The sequence below is a fragment of the Mugil cephalus genome, chromosome 23, assembly GCF_022458985.1.
Source record: "Mugil cephalus isolate CIBA_MC_2020 chromosome 23, CIBA_Mcephalus_1.1, whole genome shotgun sequence".
Classification (NCBI taxonomy): Eukaryota; Metazoa; Chordata; class Actinopteri; order Mugiliformes; family Mugilidae; genus Mugil; species Mugil cephalus.
Genome location: NC_061792.1, coordinates 1,897,967 through 1,920,939, shown reverse-complemented (window position 1 = coordinate 1,920,939; position 22,973 = coordinate 1,897,967). Strand labels below are relative to the sequence as shown.

The 22,973-nt window shown below is 43.1% G+C and overlaps 1 protein-coding gene and 1 pseudogene across 1 annotated transcript in view; one reads left to right on the top strand and one right to left on the bottom strand.

Moving 5' to 3' along the window:
• Positions 1-22,973, bottom strand: part of LOC125001199 (NLR family CARD domain-containing protein 3-like) — a 283,132-nt gene that overhangs the window by 198,810 nt on the left and 61,349 nt on the right. The window lies entirely within an intron of this gene.
• On the top strand, positions 4,246-4,364 carry LOC125001941 (annotated as a pseudogene).

Below are 22,973 nucleotides of genomic sequence, written 5' to 3'. Positions count from 1 at the left end.
TCGTAAGACGCCCGTGTGTTTGCTTGTCTCGCTTTTGCTTTCAGTTTGAAGTTAAACAGAATCTACGGACCACCTAAGTTTGTATAAAACAAACTTCAATATGATCAAAGGAAAGATTTCTATGCCTTCATGATCAAAGGAAAACATTTCGATGACATCATCTTCAAAGGGCAAGACAATTGAGGACATCATCAAAGGAAAGACATCCCAATGACGTTCATCGCACTGTGTTCATCCATTCGTTTCTTTTGTAATGTGCGTGAGCATGCACGGAACTAGTATGGATGTAAACGTTACTACATGTGCGCGCATTTAGGAGCACGTGCTCTGTACGTGCGGAAAACAATACACAAAAAATTAGACCACATGCTCCCATTAATGTGTGTAAAGGTTTGTTTAAGCCTCATCCACATTGTTATAATCAATATGTGTGTGTCACGTGTAGTTTAATCATGTGCAGCTGATTCTTTATGCGATTTCCCTCTGAGGTACATAATGGTCTAGCTGGAATCTTATTAACAGCGCTACTGGTGTTGGCTTTACTACACAATAGATGTAAGTATTATGTAAATTAGTTCTGTTTGCGTTTCTTTCGGGCCAATACAGCAAACCCCAATGTTTGAACGGGGGGTAGCGACGTGTTGCTGTCGAGATTGTGTATTAAAATATTGACATAGTGGTTTCCTAATACATTGCTTGTATTTTGCATCAATTTGCTGTTGTGCACAATTTGAACTGACGCCGAGAAATAAAACGAGGGGCCAGTGGAGATAAACCGTGGTCGTTAGCATTACGGTGGAGTGGGGAGACTAACTACGGGGCTAAGTTAACGTGCTAACGGCCAATTTATGTGTAGAATGGTCTGTATGTATGTTAGTATTTATTTTTATTTAACCTTTGTTGGTTTAACCTAGGCAAGCAATTAAGAAACAGTTTTACCGGTTCACGGATGTAGTTGTGTTGTCATTTTATTGCTGTTAAGTTTTCTGTTTGTCTGGAACAGGCTAACCGGATTAGCACGTTTGTGATGATTGCCAAATGGGGTACAGGTTAAATTAGTTGTACAAACTACAACTATAGCCGAAGATCGTCAAACCATTAACTTATTTGGAGTGTTTATGCTCTAATGCTGACTTTTTATCAGACATTGTATAAAAAAGAGGTGATCTATGAAAATAAAAAAGACCCCAGTTAGTTGTCATTAGATGTACATTAATTCACTTGAATCATTGAATTAGAGATAAGGCGAGACTATTTTTCGTTATTCCAGTGGAGAAATGAAGGTGTTACAGCCAATGCAAAATGATAAAACAAACCAAAACCAAAGGAGGGAGAAACTATTTAAAAGTAAATTGTTTAAAGGTACAAAAAATAATTACATCTACGACTATTTGTCACTTATAATGATAACAGTTGGTAGATGAGTGGGTTAGTGCGTGATTTTGGTTGCTCATGCAAAATCTGACGGACATATATTATCATATCAATAGTACCATCGACGGCAGTGATTATAGATCGCACTATGTGACACTCAAGATTGAAAGGTGTTAATGAAAAACTTTGATCGAGAAACCTAAATGAAAACACAACCAGATTGAGAGGAAAAGGAAACTTATCACAGAAAACAGAAGAAATTATGGAAAAATCTTTCCCACACTCTCTCTTCTGTAGCGCCACTCCTCACAAAATTACATAGAATGTGCCATAGAATGTTTTTCCTTTCATGTGTCATAGAATTCTGTCCTTTCATCAAATTTTTTCCTTTGGCCATGATGGAATAGAATCTTGGCTTTGATCTTACTGAAGTTTGTTTTATACAAAGCCTCTGTGGATCTGTACATTCTTAGTGCTTCTCAGAGTTACAAATTGACTGAAGCAAGACAACGAAAACACACTTGAATAGAGCATGGTTTCAATGATTTTCGTCCAAGTTTTACAAAACATTTGCGAATGAACAAGCATCAAATGGCAACAACAAAACAGCAAAGAGCTGAATATCTCAGTAGGGAGCACTCTGGGAAAATTGCCTGAAAGGGCATTCTTTCCTCTGATGAGGGCGGGCTTTGAATTTGTTACCAATTTCGATCAGGGGACATGCTAACATTTACATTATCAAAATACATGGCAATGTTCATTTTGACCACTTATCATATACTGCTTTAGCGATGTTTGACATTGCTTACGGCCTACCAACCTTAACACGCCAGGTCTTGTATGCCTTTCATTTTCATCAGGGGACACGGATCATTTCCTTCATATTGATATACAGCAATATTGATTTTGACCACTTATATGTATCGCTTTTGTGACTGACACCATACCTCCTCGTAAGAGCAAGTGTTTGCTTGTCTCGCTTGTTTCCGTTGGAAGTCTAACAAATCTACGACCACCGAGGTTTGTATAAAAAAACTTTCATTAAGATCAAAGGCAAAGATTCTATGCCCATCATGATCAAAGGAAAACATTTTCATGACATCATCATCAAAGGAAAACAATTTAGGACATCATAATGGTAAGACATCCATGACGTTCATCGCCGTGTTTCATCATCGTTTCTTTTGTATAGTGCGGTGAGCATGCACGGAACTCCGTATGGATGTAACGCTTTACTCCATGTGCGCGCATTGTAGTTAGCACGTGAGTCTGTTACGTGCGCGAAAACTATACTCAAATATTATGGACCAACATGTCCCATAACTGGTGTCTGTAAAGGTTTGTTTAAGCTCATCCACATTGTATATTCAATATGTTGTGTCACGGGTAGTTTAATCTGTGCGGCTGATTCTTTATCGTATTTCCCTCTGAGGTACATAATGGTCTAGCTGGAACCTATTAACAGCGCTACTTGTGGCTTTACTACACATTGATGTAAGTATTATGTAAATTAGTTCTAATGCTGGACTTTTTATGAGACATGTATAAAAGAGTGATCTATGAAAATAAAAAAGACCCCAGTTAGTTGTCATTAGATGTACTGAATCACTTGAATCTTGAATTAGAGATAAGGCAGGACTATTTACGTTATTCCCCGTGGAGAAATGAAGGTTTTACAGACTATGCAAAATGATAAAACAAACCCCAAAACAAAGGAGCGAAACTATATAAAAAGTAAATATGTTAAAAGGTACAAAAAATAATTACATCTGACTACTATTTTTCACTAATACTGATACAGTTTGGTTAGAAGAGTGGTAGTGGTGATTTGGTTGCTCATGCCAAATCTGACGACATATATTATCAAAGCAATCAGTACCATCGGACGGCAGTGTTATGATCTCACTATGTGACACTCAGATTGAAAGGTGGTTAATGAAAACTTTGATCGATGAACTAATGAAAAACACAACCAGAGTGGGAGAAAAGAAAAATGATCACAGAAAACAGAAGATATTTGGAAATCTTTCCCACTCATCTCTTTTCCCCTAGCGCCAATCCTCACAAAATTTACATAGAATGTGCCATATAGAATGTTTTCCTTCAGGATGTCATAGAATTCTGTCCTTTCATCAAATCTTTCTTTGGCCTTGATGGCATAGAATCTTTGCCTGTGATCTTACTGAAAGTTTGTTTTTATTACAAGGACTCTGTGGATTGTATTTCTTTAGTGCTTCTCAGAGTTACAAATTGACTGCAAGCAAGACAACGAACACACTTGAATAGAAGTATGGTTCATTTGATTTTCGTCCAAAGTTTTTACAAAACATTTCCCCCCGAAATAACAAGCATCTAAATGGCAACAACAAAACAGCAAAAGAGCTGATTATCTCGAGTAGGGAGCACTCTGGGAATTGCCTGAAGTGCAATCTTTTCCTCAGAGAGGGCGGCTTTGATTTTTTAACAAATGCTGCACAAAACCACACGAGAAAAGTTGGCGTTCAAAGTCAACAAGAGCCGTCCGGCAATTTTCAGACAGGCAAAAGTTGAAATTGATATGCTGATATTGGACATGCTGAAACCAGCTGCGACCGTCGCATAGGTGATGATGATTGGCTAAGGTGGAGTAGGCCTTTCACGATAAGGCCAATATCTGGCATCTGTAGTGTTCAGTTTAAACACCAAATCACATACCCAAACCCTGGTTGGACCGGGTGCCTTTGTTTTTGTCTCTGATTCAATCTACCTGTTACATTCTGACTCTACTTCCTGGCAGACTGTATCATTGTAGAAGCTTCAGCTCAAAAACAAAAATTCATGCAATGATGATTTTGACCACTTATATATACTGCTTTAGTGACATTTGACGTTGCTTACGGCCATACCAACCTGAACAATCCCCATCTCGTCTGATCTTGGAAGCTAAGCATGGTTGGGCCTGGTTAGTACTTGGATGGGAGACCGCCTGGGAATACCAGATGCTGTATGCCTTTCATTTTCATCAGGAGACATGGTACCATTTACATCATCAATATACATGCAATGTGAGATTTTGACCACTTATATATACTGCTTTAGAGGGACATTTCGTTGCTTTCGGCCCATACCAACCTGAAAAATCCCGATAGGTGGGAGTGGTTATCGTGAGTTGGGGGGGGCGCGCACATGCCTAGGTTTGACCTCTCTTTGTTATAATTTCTTTCGGTTGGACCAGAAGATAGTTGTTTTGTTTGTTTTTTTTTTTTTTCAGCTTATTGCCCTAATTATTTCCCCCCCACGGCTCTCGGGCTGTTCGGGGGGGTCTGTTTCTTTCTCGCGAAAGTTTATGAAGATGAAATCCAGGGGGAGGAAGAGACAATGAAATGATGTGGTGCGAGGAATGGCTTGTCACACACAAAAAAGTTTGAGAGGAGCGACGGTGGAAGGGGAGGGTGGAAAGATACGCACAGTCAATTGCGGTATGGATTGTGAATAGGGTGTGAAGAAGGAGTTGTGGCGGAAATTTTAGGTTGTAGAATGAAGACGGACAAGAAATTTGAAATCACAATGAAGGATAGTGCGGGAGGCAAGTTGATTGACGGCATAAGGAATAAATGGAAGGGCCCGTGATCGGACGTGGACATAAATGAACAGCGACATGGTTGTGTCTCTTTCTAAACTTACCCGTGTCTCTGGAGGACAGCACGAATCATGGAAAGACTTAATGATGGGGGTCCGGCCACTGTCTGGCAATTAAGCCGTGTGTGGCCGGGCACAGACATTGCCGACGGCACGAGATTTTTAAAGGTTTCCGGTTCAACAGCAAGTCAGATCGCTGCCTTACTCACAAAATTTGCAAACCATGAGGGGCGTAGATGATTTCCGTGTGATCATGACAGACAGATCCAAGTGTGCAGAAAATGCATCAAGCCGGGAACAACTATCTTCAGGGAATTGCCCGGATTTCAAGTGTTCAGGTGCGGAGCGAGTGGCCGACTACGCAGGGAGTGCGCGGGGAGAGGAGAAGACGGAGGAGGAGATGGCATGTGGAAGTGGAGGAGGAGAAAACGGGACAACACGACGGCGAAGGAGGCAAGGTCAAACAGCGGGACCTAGACAAGGGGTGAGCAGCGACTTGGGGATCGAGGTAGAGGAGGATTCCGAAAAACTGGTGGACAAGGATGTCGGTGAAGCGGAGAACACCGGTGGAGCGGACAAAATACGCAAATGGAGAGGGTGGAAGAGAAACGAACCCTGCTGCCCGAACAAGGACAGGAGAACATGCAGAAGCAGAAAAAGGGACCTGAGGACCGTTTAAATGGACATGGAAGAGAGGAAAGAGACGGACAAACAGAATTGACAAAGATCCTTTCACAGATTTCTGCAAAGCGGCAAGGCGGAGAAAGACAAAGAAAGAGAGGAGCGTAAAGGACGAAGTCCAGTATGTGATTGTATAGCTTTTGGTCTAAATGTTTACTTTCGGTTTCTATTTATATTCGTTTTGCCTCTCATGGCCACAATAACCTCTGTTTTACGCAAATTGGGCTAAGAAGAACATAAGAGTAAAATTAAAAGGAGCTATTATTTGCATACCGCAGCGATATTATATGTATTCAAGAAAAAAAAACTAAAATTGGGACGAGGACTAGTTAAAAGGAAATAATGAGAGGACTGGAGAGGAGCTATATATTACAATAATGGGCTAGAAATGCAAGGGGGGTGGTAAAGCAATAGATAAATTAAAAAGGATGTTGTCGAAGACATAAAAGAGGGGGTATATAAGATGAGACAGGGAGACTTTTGGTGTAGAATTTAAATATAGAGAGAATTAGAATTTCAGATTAATAAATATATACGTTCCAAATATAGTAAAAGATAAGTGTTGCATTTTATTAGAGAACTTAAAAATATAAATTGCAGGGAAATGTGTATTATAGTTGGGGGACTTCATTAAAAATGTAGTCGTCTAGATGTAGGTCTAAGGGAGTTGAATTTAGATGGAAATCGAGAAACTTGCTGTCGAGCCTGATTGAAAGAAAAGGGCTTATTAGATGCATGGAGAGAAGAGAACCCAGAGAAGAGAGAATACATCAAGGAGGCAGATGAGAGATGGGTTCTCAAAAAACAAAGTTGAAAATTTTGGTGTGCTTGGTGCAAAGTGGATTTCATTTGGTACATCGACAAAATAAGGCATCAATGAAAATGCTCAGTTGACCATGATGGGGTCATTGTTTCGAATTAGGTGAGAAAGAGAGAGGTAGGAGGAGGGATGTGGATATTAAATCAGGATTTAATTGATGGACGTGGAGTACAAGGATACAGATTATGGATTTGCGTAGACCGAGAGATAGGAGAAGGAGGAGTGTATAAGAAAATGACAGGCTAGACGAGCAGGGCCAATTTTCTTTAAAGGGGGGGGGAACGATGAGGAGAAGATGAAAAATGTAATTAACAAATTAGTGATTAGATATAGTAAGAAAAGAAAGGGAAAATTATTGAAAGGAGGAAAAGGCTCTGAAACAAAAATTGAGGGCCAGAGGTTTAATAGAGCAGACAATGAGGAGGGTTATAATATAAACAATTATTTGGAGGCAAAGATCAATTTAGAGACGGTTTGCAGAAGGAGACATGTAGAGGAATCGATTCTGAGAAGTAAAGCAAAAATATGCATTAGAGTGTGAAAGGTGCACAGATATTTTATTGTGAACTCAAATTCTCCACGCCCCAGAATAGAACATACATAAAGAAATTAATGACAAAAAACGGAGAGAAGATAGTAGATTATGTGGTTGAATTCTGGAAAGGGTCCAAGAATTTTTGGGGATCTCTATAAGAAAGGGGAAATAGATCAAGGAAGATAGATGAAGTTGATGGAAAAGTGTAGAAAGGAAACTGAGCCAGTGAAGCGGATAGGGAATGGTTCATGCTGTGATAGAGACATAATGAGAGGAGGTGATAGAGGCCTTAGGGAGGTGGAAAGTGGAAAGAGTCCAGGATAGTGATGGGATAGGGATCGAATGGTAACAAAGCGTATCAAAAATTGAAGGTAGCGCAAATTTCTGGTAGATGTATTCAGGGGATGGAAAAGAAAGGGCAAGAGCCAGAATAGGATGGGGGAGGTGTAATAGCTATAATATACAAAAAGAACGGAAGTAGTTAGAATTTTGGAAAAAAAACTACAGGCCAATTAGTTTGCTAAATACAGGATTATAAAGATACTAACTTAAGTCCTGACAAATAGGACTGAGGTGTGATAGGGAACATAGTACAGAACACGCTAGAGTTACGCATACCCGGGAATGAGAGAGACATAGCAGACACAATAGCCACAATCAGAGATTCAATAGAACACTTGAAAGAGGATGGGATAAGGGGGAGTTTTAGTGCGTTCTGGGAATAGATTGGATAAGGCCTTTGATAGAGTAAGACCACCACGATTCCTGTTTAGAGTACTGGAGAAAGTTGGGTTCGGGGAGAGGATGGTGGGATGGGTAAAGAGGCTGTATGACAGTGCCAAAGAGCCGAGTGAAGGTAAACGGTGTGTCTTGGACAAACCATTTTCGATGTGGGAAGAGATCAGTGTGACAGGGATGTCCCTTGTCAAGCAACTATTGTATGCAATAGTTGTTGTGCCCTGGCGATGCCTGATCAAATGACAGGAGGTGAAAGGTGTTCTGTTGCCCTATGGAGGGGACTGTGTCATCAATCAATATGCAGACGACAAACATTACGGTCAGGACCAACAAACCCAGTGTGAAAGGGTGCTACAGATAATAGAAAAATTGGAAGGGCATCAGGAGCAAAAATCAACAAAACGAAATCAAGAGATCATGCACATTGGAGATGTTGAGAGGATAGAAATGGGTTAAGGGTGGAGGAGGAAAATACATGAGGTGGTTGGGAGTGTGTCTGGGGGCGGTGGCAAGCAAAGAGGCTAGAGATGAGACATGGACTGGAGTGATTAATAAGATAAAAAAACGTATGTACACTATGGAGGGGGAGAAAACTTTAACTGAAAGGAAAAGTGGATGGTGGTGATAGTTTTTTATTCTCAGTTTGTGTGTATGTGATGAGAGTGTTAGACATGCCAGAGTGGTTATGAATGTGTTAAACAAAACTATTTGTGCTTTATATGGGAGGGGAAAAAGGGGTGAAAATTGCACAAAAACTTTGGATAGTGAGAAGAGGGAGGGTGGGCTGAAGCTCATTGATTTGGTAATGAAAAGAATGGCAATAAAAGAGTAAGAACGATCCAAAAATACTCTGGGCGTGATTTTGAAACTTTATGGATGGAAGGAGTTTTTTTAAGGAATTATGTGGAAGGGATAGGAGACTTATGGTTTGAGTATGGGTTTCAAACAATCAATGGACAGTTAAAATCCCAGAGTTTTACAGGGAGGTGTTTGAAGAGTGGAGAAATTTTCTACACAAGTAGATAGATTAGAATATATGAGTTTGATGGGTTGCAAATGTTTGTTTACCTACCCTTGTTTCTCAATGAGAATTTAAAATAATAATAAAAGTCTGTATGAAGCCACAATTCATGGTGGCAAATATTAAACAAGTCAAGGATATTATTTATGAGGTCATCCCGGGTTTTTTGAGATTGAATTGTATTTATGATTCTGTGTGTGATTTAGATGGTATGGAAAGCAAAGAAAAAGTCAGTAGAATATATGAGCGGATTAAAAGTAGTATACCTCTGGAATGGACAAATATTATAAATAGAGACTGTGTGATTAAGCAAGACAAGCGTACACCTAAGATGTATGTGATTGAAAAAGAGAAGAAATGCCTCTTTGCAAATGTGAGATGAATAAGGTTATGAATGGTTAATAGCTGATGTGTAGATAGAGCAGCGCACGAGGAAGTTTGGGCAGGCGTGTTGTTCGACGATTTTGGATGTCAAGGAGATATGGTTTGAATGGGGAATATAAAATATAACAGTATAGAGTGTGAAATAACGATTTCCTTATAAAACATAACAGAATATATACTAATGTTGGTGTTTCATAAATAAATAATGCTGTAAGTGCTGCAATGTGTGGATGTATGGTAAAAGTGGCCATGAGAGTTTTTGCACTATTCTTTTGGATTGTTTTGAGTTAGTTGATTTCTTTGATTTCCTGAAAAAAACTTTTGAGGAACTTGGCGACTTGGGATCAGAGCTGAAGGAGGGGGTGGAGGAAGTCTTTCTGTTTGGTTTACTTGAAAAGAAAAAGACTGGTGAATTTATGGTTAATGAAACTACACTTTGAGCCATGCCCAGATTGGCAGTTGTATATAGAAGGTATTATGTCATTTTGAAGGGAGAAATGTACAAATTAAAGATCTGTGTTAAGACAATAATGAAAAAGAGATACTTGAACTGAACTGCAAGTATGGGGGAGAGGACGGTGGAGGGAATTTTTCATGAGTGGGGAATAAGTTTATTTGTTATGGCGAAAAAGGGGAGAATGTTTTATTGAATTGGTGAGAGTTGGATTTTTTTTTTTTTTTTTAGTCAGCTTGATTCTTTGATTTTGCTTTTGATAATTCATGAGAACTACGTAGGTTTGTTCTTTTCTGGGTCTATGTGCAAAAGTTGTCTTGACGTGTAAAATTTGTGATTGAAGACCTTAAAAAAAAAAAAAAAAAAAAAAGAACAAATCCGATCTGTCTGATCTCGGAGCTAACTCATGGTCGGGCCTGGTTAGTTCTGGGATAGATGGGAGAGAGACCGCCTGGGATACCAGGTGCTGTTAAGCCTTTTCATTTTTCATCAGGAGACATGGTAAAAATTTACATCATCAATATACATGGCATGATGATTTTGACACTTATATAGACTGCGTTTGTGACAGTTAACGTTTGCTCTACGGCCATTACCCTGAACACGCCTCGACCTCGGAAGCTATGCAGAATGTCGGGCCTGGGTTAGTACTTGGATGGGAGACCGCCTGGGAATACCAGGTGCTGTAAGCTTTTCATTCTCATCAGGAGACATGGTAACATGGACATCATCTAAATACATGCAATGATGATTTTGAGCACTTATATATACTGCGTTTGTGACAGTTACCCCTGCTTACGGCCATACCACCCTGAACACGCCTGATCTCGTCTGATCTTCAAAGTTAAGCATTGTCGGGCCTGGTTGGTACTTGGGATGGCAGGAGAAGGAGTGGATGGTAGAAAAAGCTGGAGTTCTTGAGTGGTTGATGAGAGGACCGCCTGCCCACCGGGAATACCAGGTCTTTGTAAGCCTTTCATTTTCATCAGGGGCGACCCAGGAACATTTCCATATCATAATACATGCATTATTGATTTTGACCACTTTATATGTATCGCTTTTGTGACTGACACCATACTCACCTGTAAGACGCCCGTGTTTGCTTGTCTCTCTTGCTTTCAGTTTGAAAGTTAACAGAAATCTAGGACCCACCTAGGTTTGTATAAAAAATTTCAATAGTTCAAAGGCAAAGATTCTTATGCCATCATGATCAAAGAAAAATACTTTCATGACATCTTATACATTGTAAGACATCCCATGACGTCATCGCCCTGTTTCATCCATGTTTCTTTTGTCATGTGCTGTGAGCATGCACGGAACTTACGTATGGATGCTAACGTTACTCCATGTTTAGCTGCGGCATTGTATTGTTTATGTCATTTTGTTTTTCCATGTAGTCGCACACGGGACGCACGTGCTTCTGTACGTTGCGCGAAACTATACACAAAATTAGACCAAACATGTCCATAACTGTGTGTAAAGGTTTGGTTTAAGCCTCCATCACACATTGTATTATCAATATGTTTGGTGTCACGTGTAGTTTTATCATGATGCGGTGATTCTTTATCGTATTTCCCTCTGAGGTACATAATGGTCTAGCTGGAACCTATTAACAGCGCTACTTGTGGCTTTACTACACAATGATGTAAGTATTATGTAAATTAGTTCTGTTTTTGCGTTTCTTTCGGGCAATACCGCAAAAACCAACGCCTGAGGTGGTAGCCCGTTGTGATGCTGCGAACTGGTGCAGCGTTAAATAGTTGTACAACTACAACTATAGTCGAACAGCCACCCTTCTAATTTCATTGTTTATGCTCTAATGCTGGACTTTTTATGAGACATGTATAAAAGAGTGATCTATGAAAATAAAAAAGACCCCAGTTAGTTGTCATTAGATGTACTGAATCACTTGAATCTTGAATTAGAGATAAGGCAGGACTATTTTACGTTATTCCGCGTGGAGAAATGAAGGTTTTACAGACAATGCAAAATGATAAAACAAACCAAAACCAAAGGAGAGAAACTATATAAAAGTAAATATGTTAAAGGTACAAAAATAATTACATCTACTACTATTTTTCACTAATACTGATACAGTTGGTAGAAGAGTGGTAGTGGTAATTTTGGTTGCTCATGCCAAAATCTGACGACATATATTATCATATCAATAGTACCATCGGACGGCAGTGTTATAGATCTCACTATGTGACACTCAAGATTGAAAGGTGTTAATGAAAACTTTGATCGAGGAACATAAATGAAAACACAACCAGAGTGGGAGAAAAGAAAATGATCACAGAAAACAGAAGAAATTTGGAAAATCTTTCCCACACTCTCTCTTCCTAGCGCACTCCTCACAAAATTTACATAGAATGTGCCATAGAATGTTTTCCTTCATGATGTCATAGAATTCTGTCCTTTCATCAAATCTTTTCCTTTGGCCATGATGGCATAGAATCTTTGCCTTTGATCTTACTGAAAGTTTGTTTTATACAAGCCTCTGTGGATCTGAACATTCTTTAGTGCTTTTCAGAGTTACAATTGAACTGCAAAGCAGCCAACGGAAACACTGAGTAGGCTATGGTTCATGATTTTCGTCCAATGTTTTACAATAATTTCCCGGAATGACAAGCATCAATGGCAACCACAAAACAGCAAAAGAGCTGAAATCTCTGTAGGGAAGACTCTGGGAAATTGCCTGAAAGTGCAATCTATTCCTCGGACGGGGCGGCTTTGAATTTGTTACCAAATGTGCAAAAACAAACGATGGAAAAGTCGGCGTCAAAGTCAACAAGAGCGTCCGGCAATTTCAGACAGGCAAAAAAAGTTGAAAATGTTATGCTCTGACAATTGACATGTGAAAATTGACATGCTGGAAACAGCTGCGACGTCGCATAGGTGATGTTGAGGAGGGAATTTTAGGCCCTGCTGTTCGCTCTCCTACTCCGGGATGTTTCGTTCTTTTCTCGTTGATGATTTGTGAGAATAAAAGAGACTGAGGAGAATGACGTCGGAGTACGAGTATTTATTCACAGTTGCAGTGTGTGGAGAACCACAAGTACATACCAATGAATATGAGTCTGGATCTGAGGTGCCCTCGCGGGAAGCAGTTCTTTTCTATTCCTACAGTCTAGGGTGTTTGTCTACTCCTGAATTGGCCCATCTACTTCTCCTCTTTGACACACTTTCTCTGTTAGATTGTGTGTCGGCGCGTCCTGGCCTCCCCCCTCCCGAGACATCTTCAGAGAATACATTGTGACCTTTAGTAAAGGGTTGTTCTCAATACAATCATATCATTCGGCCTCAGTGTTTTTCCACTTCTGCACGCCAGTACATGTTCAGTGGTATTCTGTTCAGTGATTATGTCCATTACTAATGCATAGTGGAAATCAATTATTGTAATTAACCTGATTATTAAGGGCAATCATAAGCACGATACATTTTACTGTTCCCACAATTCCCCCTTTGATCCTACAAAGAGAATCAAACCTAAGTAACTAAGTGAAAAATTGTTATTCCCCCTTTTTGATCTCTATAAAGATCAACACAAGCTAGCCAGCGTATTAAAATCTAAAATTTAAACTGCGGCATGAATCCCTGATATCCCAGCTCATATCCACTTCTTCTGAAGGCGGGGTCTGGCGGCAAACATATAGGCGGTGGATGAGATTTACCTTCTATGGTAGTAATTTGGAATAAAACATTACCATCAGCGACCGAATACAAGGCACTGCAATCAGCAGCCACATGATATCCAGGATGCTGTAATACTGCAATCGGACATAATAAGGTTAAAAATCAAACTCTTCCGCTTACAATCGTGCTAGCAAAACCACTCATCCATGGGGTTGTCGAGGCCGGATGTTCGTGCATTGTGTTCGAGAGCGCTCTCAGGCCTTCCAGGGCTCTGGTTACAGATCCGTCGTGCCGGTTTGTTTGGAAATATAAATGTGCAACACATTGTCTCCAAAAGGGATAAAAAATACACACACCCCCTTTCTCGGCCAGAATCATGTCGAGAGCCATTCTGTTCTGTATAGCCATGAGGGAAGTGGGCGCCAGTTGTTCCGAGAGTCCTGCTACTGCATCACGGGAGAGGTTGGCTAATTTCCATACATTATCCATATTGTGTTATACAGGTGTCAGTGGACTTACCACTCACTGATCGCCTTCCTCTATTATGTTCCTGCTGTGGCCCCCATTCATAGATGCTGAACACAATTATTACAACAGCTACGGCGACAACTCCTGCTAGGATGAGCACCTTCCAATTCACGTATATAGCAACATTTCGAGTAGTTTCCTATAAGAAAAGCAACTAACCCTTCTGGACGTGTGCCTCTGGCTCTCACATGACACTAAATGAGGGGCTAGGATAGCTTGTGTCCTTAGTGGTGCTTTAAACCTGTGTGCGGCTCGTCATACATTCCTGCATAATGGCGTATACAAATTAATGTATATCAACTAGATTATTGCAGAGGAGTCTGATGACTCACCTAAAAGGATGAAAACACGATAATTAAGAACACAATATACGTTATCAACTGGATGTTGTTAATTTGATGTTGTCCGGATCTTGAATCTGACGCTTGCGTTGTTGCTTGGCACGCTAACTTGTTGGGAGGGAACGCGCTAATTTCACCTGTTCCTCCGTTAGGGTTCAGGTTCGACTCATTCACCCCCTTTTGCCTCCTGGGGTTTATTCTGCCCCTTTTGTTGAGGTGGGCTTTGTTCCTCAGCACTCGCCGTTGCCTTTGTCGTTGCACACAGGTCCCTGTGTGTGTCCCTCAGCGATAGGGGGGGTGCCTGTGCAGCTGCACACTGACCTCAGTGGTACCAGGGTTTCGCCTTTGCCTTTCTGCCGGGACTGCGTGTCGGTGTTGTCCTTCTGTCACTGATACGGTCCAGTCCTCGAGTGGTTCCGTCCACTTCCTCTTGATCGTCTCTTAGGAGCACCCAGTCCAAGTCAGGGTCCAGGGCTGTCGTGTTTTTCAGCCTCTGGTCGCCAAACCTGTTTCGCATACTCTGTAACGTGGACTTTGTCTGTTCATGGAAATAACAGCTTATGTGTTTTGCTCAGGACTATTTCTATGCCCTGCTGGTAACTGAGACTGAGATCCTGGAATGCTCTCCCTGTATGCAGTTCGAATGGCGGGTTAAAAACCCGTGCTTTGTTAATGGAGCTCCTAATGGCCATTTGAGTGCTGTGGTATACGCATCGAGCCAATTTCTTTTTGGTCTGTGCAAGATTTTTGCCAATTTGTTTTTGGACTGATTGATTCATTCGTTCCACTTTATTTTCCCTGGGATTGTGGGTGGTACACATGTACCGAACTTGTGCTTGCAGACCAGCAAGCTGTTCCACTGTTGGTGGTCTTGGTTTTTTAATGTGGGTTACGTTGTCCGACCGGATTCTCTCAGGATAAACATGTTGCCGGTATATAGTGGTTTTATTAAGAACTTAATTACCGTTTTACTGTCTTCTCTTTTTGTTGGGCCACGCTTCTGGCCACCCGTTATAGGCATCCACGCACATGAGGATGAGACCTATTTACCCTTACTGGATTGGTTCATGTCAGTTGTAATCGATTATTTATGTTCTTTACCTGATCGTGTCTCCAGGGGGAAACGCCGGGCGTGTGGCTTCATGTTGGTCTGGGATTGTTCAGTAACACTGTTCACAAACTTTGTAGTGTTCTTTACACTGTTCTTTTAGGTATGGATGCACCAGTGTCTCAGATTATGCATCATTGTGTGACTCCAGCATGTCCTACTCCATGTGCCTCACCATTGGCTCTTTCCCTTATCTGAGGTTGGTATTACTGGTACTGCCATCAGGTCCCTCTCCAGAACCTTTTGTCTATGTACATCCTCGAGCCTTCCACAGTGTCCTTTCTGTGGGGAGGCTTCCTGTTGTGCCGCGTACCACCTTTTCTCGTGTTTACCTGTCCCTCCATATTCTGTGTTCATCATGACGTGGAGTGTGGGTGTGTGGTGTATATCCTGCTGCTTGTTTTGGCTGCAGGCTCTGCTGCGCATTACCTTGCTTTCGTCGCGGATTCATGTTTCTCGTGTCCTTTGCATTTTATCACTGCTACACTTTCTGAGGTAAATAGGTAATGGCTTCTGCAAAGTTGTTCATTTCTGTTTCGTGTCTGATGGGGGCTGGTCTTGGTTAGCTTGGGAACCCTGCCCCTGAGTATGTTTGAGTTCCTCGTGTACTGCCCGGCTGCTTATGCAGAGTCAGTGTATATGTTTACTATCTTGTCTTTTCCCTCTTCAGAGCTGCTATCACTGCCAGGACTTCTGCTCTTTGTGCTGATTGCTGTCCCTGGTCCTCTCTGCTCGTACTGTGTGTGTTCCTGTCTCTGTTGTTCTACTACTGCGTAAGCTGGAGACCAGTCCATCTTTGTATATCTGTAGCAACATTTCAGTGTATAAGTCACGTCCCCTTTTATTGGTTCACTTAATAAGTCAGGTTCGTACTTTTTCGTCTCGGTGCACTTCTTCGGTGCACTGGTGTGGTTCTCCGTTGCTCATTTGTTCCGCCATTGTTTATGCCTTCAGCCTGGTGAACGTGAGATTTGGGCGGCTTCTAAGATTTTGCTCAGTCTGCGGTGTGTCTTAATGCCGTTAGTGTGAATGTGTGCGTGTTCACGTATGCTACCCCGCTGTGTGTTGTTTAGCACGTTTAGTTGGTGTTCCATCATATGTGTGCTGTCTTTTGAACTGAGTTTTGCTACTCCAGCCACGTGTTGTGTGCATGCTGGGTGTCGTTTTTCCATTGCATCCAAATTACGCTTACATATTGTCAGTATTACCCTCTCTCCCTTTTCTATGAGTACAGAACGCCATGTAGTGCATAGTTCGAACAGAGACATCTAGGTAGAATGGTAGGGAGTAGTCTGGAATGGCGAGGTCAGCAGCCGCTGCCGGGCTTGTTTAAGGGCGATAATTAACACGCGCTTCAGCAATCCGCCGGTTGTCCATTTGGTGGGGCAGAAAGGTTACGCATACCGTGTTCACGGATGAGATCACGTAATGGTTTAGTGAGGCCGCTGTGTCAGGATGTAATTCCTACTGTAACCTGTTAGGCCGAGGGAGAAAAAAATAAAAAGAAAAGAAAAAAAAAAGAAAAAAAAAAAATAAAAAATAAATAAAAAAAAAAAAAGAAAAAAGAAAAAAAAAAGAAAAAGAGAAAAAAGAAAAAAAAAAAACAAAGAAAAAAAAGAAAGAAAAATAAAAAAAAAAAACAAAATAAGGAAAAAAAAAAAAAAAAAAATATAGAGGGAAAAAAAGAAAATAAAAAAAGAAACAAAAGCAAGAAAAAAAAAAAAAAAAAAAAAATAAAACGAAAAAAAAATAGAAATAGAAAAAAAAAAAAAAAAGATAAAAGAAAAAATATAAAAAGAAAAAAAGTAAAAAAAAAAAAAGAAAAACAAAAAAAAGAAAAATAGAAGAGAGCATGTCACGGGACAGTGTGTGGTTTGGGGCTGTAGGATTGCTTGGATTTATGTTGTGGAGATAGGCCTGCGCCTTTTTGTGATGACTTGTCGACCTAAGAATGAGACCGTTTCCGCGTACCTGCAATTTAGGGTTTGTTTTCTTTAAAGCCGGCCTTGGGCTAGATGCGCGGAGTAGGCGAGCGTGTGGCCTCGAGGCTGTAGGTTGCCGTTGGCGCAGCGAGTTGGAGGTCGTCCACGTATTGAACGAGAGTCACGCCTTCAGGCAGCACGCAGTCTGCAAGGGCTGTCTTCAGAATCTGATTGAAAATACCGGGGAATGTTTAAAGCCTGTGTGGCGTCGCGTGTAGGCGCAGCTGCTGCCCTTTGTAGGTGAACGAGAAAATGTCCCCTACAGCTAGTTGGAGAGGGGAGGCAGGAAAAAGCATTAAGCCTAGATCTATACACGTAAACCATTCATGTTGAGGGCGTGAGATTTAGTGTGAGCGACGTATGGATTTGGTACTGGGACCAGTGTGAGTTCTTAAGAGCCTTGTTAAACCGCTCTAAGGTCATTGTGCCATGCGATATTTGCGGTGCCTTTCTTTTTCAACAGGGAGGATTGGAGTGTTCCAAGATGACTGAGATGGTTCATAATACCCCCTTTTGTAGTAGCCCGTCTATAGTGCTTGGTATGCCGTCTTCGCTGCTGTTTGGTGGGGATATTGCGTAACCAGATTGGGATAATCACACTGTAATTCAAAACGAGACTGGTTCACACTTAATGAGAACCCAAGTCGTGGATCTGTAGACCACAACGTGTCTGGCATTGTGTTAAAGCCATGCTGGGTGTCTGGGTGATCTGGTCCACTCACGCCCCGTGGTGGTTCTGGCTATTGCGCATGAGTAAGTGTGGCGGTGTCTGTGGCTGTTTTCCTGGATGCAGTAGTTGTTCAGTCGAAGGCAGAATACTGCACCTGATGGGACGGGACGTTTGCGCCCAGTCCGTTCTGCTGTTAAAGAACGTTTTATAATGCTACCGAGCTCTTTAGCCGCATGTTCTGGATGTAATGATAGGGAATGCTTGGTGCCGCTTCGTCCGCCATTTTTTTACCAGTTTAGTTTGTTCTGTTGGTGTGGTTAACTACGGCGGATACGCCTTCTGGAGCAAACGGATATGTTTTGGAGTGGACTCTGTCCACTCTTTACTTTCTAATTGTTCTGTAATTGTTCCTGATTCCACTCACATTGTGTATCGATCGTAAAACAAAACGGTTTACGTGTGGAGGGTCGGGAGGAGACAGGAGCGGGCTGAAGCTGTGATATCCAGGGTTTCCACGCGAGGTAGGCCGGAAAGAATGCCCCCCCTCCTCGTAGGTCTCAGGTCTCAGTAAGCCCCAATAGATGTCGGCCATGGGATCAATTGTACCGGTTGTATGAGATATTGTCCATGGCCCGAGACCTGTTGGACCGCCAGACTTGGCAGACGGGTTCCGTCTGTGTAGATGGACTTGGAGGCCGTAGCTGATCACAGGATTGTCGCCACCGAGTTTAATGAGCAGATCCCTGCCCAGTAGGTTAGTTGGAACCCAGCTGGGGTGGAGAACACGGAACGGGTGTTGTAGAACCTGGTGTGCACAATTTGTGCGTAATGTGTTTGGTTGAATGGCAGAAGAGTGTCCTTTACCCAGAGACCCAATAACCCCATAGTGTGATAGATTTTTCGATAGAGTGTTCTGTGGTGCCTGGTCGATTGTGGACACTGTAGCCCTGTGTCCCACTAGGAATGGTAGAGGTATGTTGGGCCCACCTGCATTGTCAACAACGGTTTTCTGCCGTTTGGGTGTTGTCGGGGTCCCCTTGTGGGGTGTGTCACTCGTATTGGGGATAGTCACAGTCGTCACCCCAGGCGGGAAATTGAGTACACTACCCCTGGCGGTGCGCTGGCGGCCATGGTGGCGCAGGGGAGGCCGTGGTGGCCGGAGGTGTAGCCAAGGGCCTCCCCTCGAGGCGCGTATTCCAACCTCCTCGTGTGGGGGTGGGTGTTGGTCTGTGTGGGCAGTTTCTGGGCCAGTGCATCGTGTCTCCACACAGGTATAGGCAGGGACGAGGACCCTCCGTAGCCCCTCCAGTGTCTCCTCTGGACCCAGCCCCTAGTCGCCCGTCCCTGCCTTTGGTAAGTACCTCTGAAGTAGGCCTCCTGGTGGAACCAGTGGATAGAGCGGGTGGCTGTGGCGCCCATGGAGGAACCGGGAACAAAGCAGAGGTATTGGTTGAGGTTCGGTACGTAGACACCATTATCTTGGGGCACGGTTTTTTCTTTTTTTTTGTCATTTCAACTTTATTTCTAGCGTAAGCTATTTGTAATCTCTTAATCAGCTGCGCCTGCTTGTAAGTTATCTCTTTGGCCCTCTTTTAAGTACTTGGTCTGGTGTGGCTGTGTAGGTGATGGTCGAGATGTTTTTTTCCAGAGTGAGCGTCACTCCCTTGCATGTCAGGTTGTTTTCATCGTATTTCTAACAGATTCCGGGACCCTTCTAGTTCGGCCTCCTGTCTAAACCCACTCACTTTGTATCTGATTTCTTTCCTGGGTGACAGCCGGTTGGTGCTCACACAGTGAGTCTTTGCCTGCGTAAGAAACTCTCTTGGGCTCTGTTCGGGGGTCACCTTCGCTGTGGCGGGTGGTGTGCGTGGGGGGGGTGGAGGGGAAGAGGGTGTGTGGGGTGGAGTTGGTGGTGGAGGGGGGGGTAGGACGGGGGGGGTTGGGGGGTGAAGTGTGTTAGGTTGTAGGTGGGTTGTGATGGTGGGAGAGGAGAGTTATCAACCCGCACTTTTACTCCCCCGCCCCCCCCCAGGTGTAAAAAACAGGGGTTGGGGAGTTTAGTGAAGGAGGGGGGGGGGGAAGGGGGGGTGCTGGTCGCGGGGAGGGGCGGCGGGAGGTGTGATGGAGTGGCGGGGTGGGGTGTAGGGGTGTGGGGGGGTGTATGGAAAGGGGTGGGTGTTGGGGTGTGTGTGTGGATGGTAGAGGTGCGGGAAGGGAGGTGCGCAGGGGTGGGTGTCGGGGAGGTGAGGGGGGGGGGGGGGGGGTCCCCATGGTGGGGGGTGTGGTGGGTGGGTGCGGAGGTGGGCGTGGGGTGGGGGGAGATTCGTGTGGGATTTTGTTTCGCTATTTCCTTTTTTATTTTATTTCTTTGTCTGATTATTTATTTATTTTTTATTTTGTTTTTGTCCACTTTTATTTTGTCTCGAAATGGCCTTCCGATCGCAGTGCTTTGTCTCGTAAATGGTGCATTTGTCAGGCAACCCTTAGTGTTGGGTCCGTCTCTATGTCACGCAGGTCACCCCTGTCATTCATCTTGCTGCACAGCTCTAAAGTACCCTAGAGTAATTTCTGTCCCGCGGTCGCAGAGAGTCAGTTTGTCAACCACCTGTTTGCCTCCCTCCACTACAGGGCAGTTTGTCTTACTATAGTTGGATGTCCCCTAAAGAGTAAACGGTTTGTCTTTGTCAGGTTGTCCGGCCGTGCTTTGTAGGGGCATAGTAGCCAGATGTTGATGGGTCTTTCGTTCCATGGACTCTCCCATTTCTCTGTCCCTCACTGATTCGTCTGCGTTCCCCTGGCGTTCAGCCACCAGATTTGATAGTCTTTCCATATGGCCCTCAGTCTCTCTGATGCCTTTTCTACTTCTCTTTATAGTTCTTGCAATCTGCTCCTCCTCCTCATCAGCTGTGGCCTGTTTCTCTTTCCATTCTGCCCTTCATTTTCCATTTAACTCCGACATCCCTAGTCTGGCCCTCATAGCTGCCTTTTCCTGTAAAACGCTGCTGCTCTGTCACTTGGAGGCTTACTACTCCTCTCCCTCGTTCAGGTCCCACATAACGTTCAGTGCTATCGCGGGGCGTTGAGTCTCGTTTCTATCCTGGTTTTCGTAATTGGTCCTGCTTCAACTCTGCTTGCCCTGGTCCTCGCAATTTCTTTAGACTCGCTGTATGGGTGGATGTCCCTCTCTCGACTTAACCTCTTCCTCCGTTCCCTGTATGCTCTATAGTCAATGTCACCATGTTCTCGCTGTTGGCAGGTCCTGGAACGGAGTCATTTGGGAATGTTACTCTCTGTATCGTGTCTCTGCTGGTCACTGACTATGGGGTCTTGGAGGTGGGTTTTGTCAGGACTGGTCTTCGGCTGTCATTAGGAGGATGGCAGTCTTAGTCAGTGCTCACCAGTGCAGGTGTGGGCTTGCAATTTCTCCTGTGGCTACATCGTCTGTCTCAGTGTACCTTCTGTTACGTGTAAAGTGGTGGTAACATGCAGGGGTGTGCGGTGTCTTAGGGTGGGCGTATGGAGGAAGGATCAAGGTGTGGGTTGTCTTTGATGTGGCTTACCAATTCTTTTGGACCTCCTTTAGTTCCTTTTCCTTGTCACGCCGAATGTAGGTGCGGTAAGTACTCTGCCTCACCAGAACCGCCGAGCTCCGTTCCAGTCCCGTCGTGCCTTGTCCCTGGGCTACGTTTTCAGTTTTTATTCTGGACTTCTGGCAACAGAACCAGCCTTGTTTTCCCTGCTCTACCAGATCTGCTATTATCCTCACATTCTTTTGTCTTTTTCCCACAAAAACCATTTGCCTACTTAAGGCCCCTTATCTTATAAGTTTCCCTTTAAACCCGAACCAATTGTTTCACTTTTTTTAGCTTCGCTAGTTTCTTAGTTTTATCCTTCTTATCACTTAACGGCTTTCTCCTGCAAGGATATCATATTATTATTTGTACTCCCAAGGTCACCCACGCAGAGCCGCGGACGGCTCCAACCCCCGTCGTCGATTTCTCTCTCAAACTCTCCTTCCATTATGCTGTTCTTCTCTATTTAGTTCTGAGGCAGACGTGTGAATTTATGGAATACACCCGAACCACAAGCCCTTTGGAGCGACTGTTTGAGTACGATTGCCTGAGTGATACTCTAGTGACTTGTGCCACCGTTTTAGGTTTCCCGTCACACTGAGAGTTTGTGTTGTCACGCTAGGTTTCCGCTCTCAGTTTGTCATATCACTTCAGATCACTATTAGTGTACTCACGGCCGCTCCTGACACCTCAGATCTTCTCCACCCGTATTTTCACACGTATTTTTTTTGACTATCTCGTAGTGCGAAACGCACAAACACAAAAAGACAAACGATTAGAGCTCATACATATAATTTATTATATTACAATCCCAACCCAAGACGCCACTACTTCTCTTTCTAATTTTATTGCCGAATTCTTATATGCGACTTTCTTCGTGAGGGCTAGTCCCGTTCAACAGGAATTACACCTTATTAGTACGCACAGATATTACGACTTTAGGGGAGATACCCCAGGGCCTCAAACCCCCCCACTGTTAATTTCAGTATTACTAATTTAGGGACTATAAAGACCATGGACTCAAGACAACAATCTGTAATTTCAGATATTTACTTTAGGGGGACTATAAACCCCATTGGACTCAAACCATACAATCTGTATTTCAGATTTTCTATATGCCTAATCCCAAGTTAGGTCCTTTTCAGGTAATTTGAGGGTCCCCTCAACCTCGGGGCCCTAAACCCAGATCACTCCGTGACACACGTCGAGCCAACGGTGGGTCGCCACGCAGGATAGTCGACTGTTATCCCTGCTACAATTTAGAATGCACTTACGTCTTTTGCGCTTTTCCTTTTTTCTCTTTTTTCTTCTTCAGGAACCTTGTTACTTTGTTTCACTTCACGCACGCTTACTGTCTGTTCGTCTTTTACTGATGGCACATTTCCGGACTTAGAGAGTACCTTTTTTATTTACGTGTGTTGCCAATAATGCAAGATTCGATAAACAGGTTCTGCTTACCTTAGTCTCTGAGCGCTCTGTCTCTTTTCGCCGTTGTGTGTCGATCGTTTAGT